Here is a 6,474-nt window from a genome sequence, read left to right as displayed (position 1 = left end):
TCTAAAAATTAGTAGATTTTGTTCTCTTGTGCATACAAAACATAAGAGCCGTTCACTGGTATCAGAGAAGAAAAAAAGAAAAAAATATTGACACCAAAGAAACTAACTACATGCTATAATATGAAATATCAAATTCATTTATTTTCTTCGACTAATATGGAATTTTAGTTTATGATCAATCACTGTGGTAAGGGATTTCCTTAGCTATCCCCTATTTGTAGCGAAATCCAACTATTATGGTCTTTCATATCGTTTTAGAGTAGCGATATCCTTTAGCTCCTCTACAAAGTTGATCACATACAAATATTCTGTTTTTTCACTAAAACTCTAAAGCGTAGTTTTTGTGTGATTTTACATGGAAATTGAGTATCCATTTCTGGTTTTCACAGTTTTACTCTGAAAGTTATTTTTTCACTAAAACTCTTTTTCTTTACCTATTGTATCTCCTGTTTTTTTCCCCTTAATTACTTTTAACCTATACAAATATTCTACGATAATTTTTTTTCTTTTTAAAAAAGAAAAACAGAAACTAAAATCCGATTTTGCACCGTTTAGTTTCCGTGCGATATAGCTAAGAGATGGCACATCACCATAAGAAGGTCGGCTTGAAACCCTTTTCCCTTAGCTTTAAATAAGCTACCGGTAATGAAAATCCCTTGGCCTAATGTAACTTGTACGAAACAACTGCACCCTTTGGTTTATCATTTGTTTGAAAGAATCTTTCGGTACTCAAATAAAAAGTACACTGACCGAGCCACAACTTATGCAAATCCTCAGAGGTGATTTTAGAGTGGTAGGTGGTTAGGCAAACACCACATAGTGGGCATAGTACTAGACAACCAGAGCTACATGTTTATACATTTTCGGTGCTAGGAGAAGAAGTTAGTGTACTCCTCCACAACACCCACGAATTGAATCATGTGGACGCAATACAAAGTAGTCCGCACAAGATACGAAGAAAATTCTGTACATAGGCCAGTGGAAGCATAAAGAAAAGAATCTTTTTTTCCCTCTTGAATAAAAGAAAAGTGTGAATTTTCCCAAGATTGATTCACAAGACTACCAAGTCGACGCAAGTACCAACAACTATTTGACTCACTCACTAATTAACCGAGTTCGGTTGAGTCGAATCGGTTACTCGTAGAGTTCTTATCTTTTTACCATCTAATCTGAACAGTCAATCAATCTTACTGCGTTAATGTCGATGACCTTTATACGGACTTACTTAATCGTAGATTTTACCTTCTCTCTAATCTCTTTACAGCAGAGAGAGTACACCTGAGAATGCCTGGCCTGGCCTTAACATTGCCCCATCACACAGAGACAGACAGGATATCTGATCCGCCCAACTTACTATAAAAAGTAAAACAGAACGAAGAGAGAGAAATCTTAATCAGGCCTGTTACTGTTTTTTCCTTTTATCTAACAGTTTCTACCATAAATACCAAGACAGTAATACTGTAATACTAATATACCACTGCAACGTACTAGTTAATTAACGACCTTCCTGGGCGACCATTAGAGGTGGACCAATTTGGTCGACCTCTCCTGCACCACACGATAGGAGTGGGGTTTTAAGGTGTTAGTGGGACCTTCAAAATTTTATTGGATGTTGGATTTTATTGGTCCACAATTGGACTATGAAATTTGGTCCGCCATTAGCTTTTTCGGTTAACTCTATTTCTAAAAATATAAAACTACAATAATAATTTAACAATAATTAAACATACTTTCGTATCTTCCTCAACTGCGCCCTTACGCCCGAGGTATATGCCAAATCAAAAATCTGTCTACCCCTATGATGATTTTAGTCCACGGTGTATTAAATTATTAATAGTATGCCAGAAAAGGAGTCCGAACTTGTGCATACTCCTTAACCAAAGTGTGCACGTAATATTTCAATCTATATCCTTGATTTAATTTAGGGGATTATATAAAAAGGGTCGTGATTCTAAACATGGAAAATAATGGGACCATCAGTTAAATAGTCAACCAATCAAAAAAAATATGTGAAATATACACTCATCAGAGAAATATGAACAAATTTGAACTCCCAAAAAGCTGACTTCCGCAAACGCCATCAAAATACTAAAGGGTTTTTACTTCTTAACTTACCAATAAAGGATTTTCTTTAAAGCATAAAAATTTGGACCATTTTTTGATTTGTGCATGTCATCCTTACTCGGAGGCCATTCTAATCTTTTTGTATCGTCCAATTTTATTCGATACCCCCGAAGAGACGCAATAGAGATTAATTATTCATTTAAACTTACCTTGTTTGGCCTCTACCTAGTTTCCATATTATTAAGGAGTACCAGTACCAATGCTATTGTTATAGAAAAGAGATCGACTATCTGAGTAAGGTTTGAAAAACTGCCGTTGTCCGGAGAAAACGGTTGTTAAAAAGGTCATATCCATATAACGAGTTTGTGAGGGTCGTCGATATCGTGTCTATATAAGACCGATAAATAGGAAACAACGGTGTTATCTAGTCCCGTAGTAACCGTTTTCATATATGTGATATAACTGTTTTTTTAAAATTGAATTGAATTTTTTTTTTAGATAACATTTTAACGTGAGTTCTTTAGACCGTACTTATGATTTTCACGCCCGTATAACCATTTTTTCAGAAGAAAAAAAATAATTCTTACATAATTCTTTATTTTAAAATTAAGGATTAAAAATTATAATTACAACTGGTCATCCTCGTTCTCCAAAGTTTCATGCGTTCTAGGAGGTCTCAGGTTCGAGCTCCCAATGACGTAATATTGCAGAAATTAACATGGAAGGTAGAGTTAGTTTGCCCCCCTTGTGACACAATCTCATCCCCCTATCCGCTTCGGCTTTCTTGGCTATGTTACTCATGAGGTTCGCTGGTAGGCTAGCACGGCAACCTGTTCAAATAATGTAATAGTATGTTGTTGGATCTTAGCTTGTTAAGCTTCCAACTAATTAATGTAATACTCTTTGTCTAATAATAAGAAAAATTATCTTAAAAATGAAATAATAAAATAAAAATAAAAACATAAAAAAGATTGTAACAACGTTATTAGACCTGGGCTTTTCGGTCTCTTCTAAGTTGTAACCGTAGATTTGTCAAAGGCAAAATTACTAAGTGTTCTCATGGAGATTTCCCTCTGCAAACTTAGCCTCACAATCGTCTCAATCTTAGGATCTGAGTCAGTTTGTGATTGTGCTAATTGAACTTCTCCTCTGTCCAAGGACGGATCTTTGATCCTTCCCCTTGGGGCCTGGATTTATTGATTAGTAGAGTTTTGCTTTTCGCCATTTCTATATCTTTTAGATTTTATTTTTATCATGATTACTGGTAGATCTATTCAAAGAACTACACGGATGCAGAAAGGTTTAAACGCATCACAATTAACGGAAGGACTCATGGATAATAGCTCTGGAGGAAGAATAAGCCAGAGTGGGATTATGCAGCCATTGCGAAGAATATTGCAGTTAGAGAGGAAATCTCTTTCGATTGAAGAAGATTACATTGGACATATAAAAATTATCAAGTCCACAGAGAGAGGGACTGGAGGTTTCAGATCTTGGTTAGCTTTGAGTCCAAAGATTATGGTTTGGCTAAAGAAAACGATGGAAGATGCGGCTGAAAATGGTGATGAGAAGAACAAATGGACAGAAAGAATATGAAAAGATGTATATTTGGTACAGATTCAAACTAATGGAGCTGGAGAATACCTGCGGATCTCAAGATTTAGAAGAGATGGGGATGGAAAGAAGTATAGTATCTGTTTACCAAGTGGAGAAAATAGAGAATGTTGGTCCATTATGGCTGAAGTTCTTACAGAATTCACAGAGGCCATTGTAAACAATGAAGTAATCTCGTTTTCATCTGAGAAGGATTACCCAAGTCTAAAATTTACAAAAAAAAAGAAGGAAAAACACTGTTGGTAGGAAAGGGTTGGTGAAGATCTCACATCAAACACCTTGGACTAAATTGGCAGGTGTGACTAAAAGGAAACTTCAGACTAGAAGATTTCTTGATTTTGAGGATGTTAATATGTTAACTGCGTCAATAACATTAGAAGAAGAGGAGTGGAAAATATTATGGTCTCCTGTTATTTGGATTCATAAAGGAATCATAATTAAAATATGTAGGTGCATTGAGGAGGACAATTTTATGCAGGAGAAGGAGCAAAAGAGTGAGTCTATGGTGAAGTGGTGCAGGAGAAAACTATCCCGGTTGAGTTCTTTTCATTAAAAGAGAAGTGGTTAAAGGTCAAGGGTCTGCCATCAAAGTGGTGGAGTTCTAAAGTCTTTACTCAAATTGGTAATGAATTAGGAGGAATATTAAGAATATCCATGGAGACGCTACAAATCAAATTGAGGAAGAATTTGCATTACTTTCGTTTATTCATTGATGGCGGCTTTGAAGGAGTTTCTGCGGTGCTGCTGACGGAGATTGGTGGCGAGAAGGTGTTGCTAAAGATAGAATGGGATGCGGATTATTCTCCCGATTCTAAGATAACTAATTCTGACTATATTAGGCAGGTCAGTAATTTTGATGCGTTATTCAAGGGGAATCAGATTTTGAAAGTATACAGGTTGTTTCTTCTTCGCGAAGTGTGAGGGGAGAAACAAATGGTCAAGATGGAATGAATCCAAGGGCTGAGGATACTCAGGAGATTCAAAACCTAATTCTGCATGGGTCGGATCAGATTATTCAGGAAGACGAACAAGGGAGTTGGGTTTACATATCTAAGACTCACAGAAGGAGTAACCTGAATGACGCTAATAGTGAGGCACAAGGGAGCCCATTAAGCAACTCGGGATCCAGATTCTCTGTGTTACATTCTGGTGAAAGTACGCGTAGTGGAGAATCGAGAGACTTTGAAGAATCACATGGTGGAACAAACAGAAATGACATGGAGAATGCTGTTGTGCAAAATTTGAAGAATGCCAAATCAAGCACAGAGGATGGAGAAGAGGTAGTCGTGCAAACTGTGGATTCTTTAGTTAATTTGGCTTGCAGTTATGGCCATATAACTGACAAGGATATAGCTATTCTGAAAACAAAGATGACAGATCTCGTGCTAACATATAAAGGCAGATTTCGGAACTCGAATGAGCGAGAGAATGAAGAACAAGTTGATGATAGGGATGGAGAAGACTCGGTGGGCGATAATCTTCCCAATAATGTTGATGTGGTTGGATATCAGACAAGGGACGAAGCAACCATGGAAGAAGGGTTAGTACGGGAGCATCTAGGTGATGATGGGTTTTAAAATCTTATGCTGGAATGTGAGAGGTTTGAATGATTTCGATAAGATGACAGCTCTGAAGAATTTGATTGCTAATCAGAGATGTGTTATCTGTCTTATTCAAGAGACAAAGATGATGAGATTTACTAGATGGTATGTTAAACAACTTTGGTATGATGAAAATTTTGAATTCGCTTTTATTCCTTCAGTAGGTGCCAGTGGTGGACTACTATCTATATGGGATAACAGTAGATTTCAAAAGAAAGATGAAAGAATTGGCCTAAACAACATTTCCACAGTTCTCATGAACAGAGTAAATGGCTTCAAGTGGGTAATCACTAATGTTTATAGCCCATGTGATTACACCTTGAGGGCATTGTTTTAGGAGGATTTAGCTGAAATTAGCCATTGGTGGAATGGTCCTTGGTGTGTGGCAGGTGATTTTAACTCAATTCGGTCTGATGAGGAAAGGAACAAAGGTGAAGGTGATACTAGAAACGCAGGTTTTTTGAATCATTTTATTCGTCAGCAGGAAATGACAGATCAACCTCTCATTGGTGGATCTTACACTTGGTCGAATAATCAGGCGAAACCTTTACTTTGTAGACTGGACAGGTTTCTATTTAACATTGGTTTTGATGAAGTCTTTCCTGGTGCTCTTCAGTTAGCTCTTACTAGAACGATCTCCGACCATAACCTAATTATGGTTACTACCAATCCTTCGGTGAGCAGCAAGCCGTATTTTAAGTTGGAGCGTAGCTGGGTTGAACAGAAGGATTTCTATAAGATGGTAAAACTGTGGTGGTAAACAATAGATTTCCAAGGAGCAGCGAGTACAGTTTTCTTTCGGAAAATGCAAAATTTGAAACATTTCTTAAAGTCGTGGGGTTTACAAGAGTTTGGAGGTGTTAAACGAGAAAAGATTGCCTTAACTGAAAAGATATGTGAGTTAAATCTTCTTGAAGAAATTACGGTGCTTCTTCCTGAGCAACATGTTCTTAGACTAGAATATAAAACTAAGCTAAAAAATATTGAAAGGTTGGAGGCTAGAAAATGGCAATTACGGGCGAAAAAAAATGGATTCAGATGGGGTGATGCTAGTACTGGCTACTTTCATAGAATAGCAAGTACCCGAAAGAAAAGGAACACTATGGATAAGCTTCAAATTGACGGGGTGGACTGTTTGGGCCAAAGTTTAATAAAAGAAGAGATAAGGAACTACTACATTAATATTTTTTCAGCT

At 36.9% G+C, this 6,474-nt stretch overlaps 1 non-coding gene across 1 annotated transcript; it reads right to left on the bottom strand.

Moving 5' to 3' along the window:
* Nucleotides 1–2,140: 2,140 nt before the first annotated feature.
* LOC113276966 lies at nt 2,141–2,241 on the bottom strand. The gene has a single exon (XR_003324748.1). It is a non-coding gene; the product is annotated as a U6 spliceosomal RNA (small nuclear RNA).
* Nucleotides 2,242–6,474: the final 4,233 nt, after the last annotated feature.

The sequence above is a fragment of the Papaver somniferum genome, chromosome 4, assembly GCF_003573695.1.
Source record: "Papaver somniferum cultivar HN1 chromosome 4, ASM357369v1, whole genome shotgun sequence".
NCBI classification, from domain to species: Eukaryota; Viridiplantae; Streptophyta; class Magnoliopsida; order Ranunculales; family Papaveraceae; genus Papaver; species Papaver somniferum.
The sequence above is the reverse complement of the archived record's forward strand: the minus strand, read 5'-3'. Positions and strand labels throughout refer to the sequence as shown.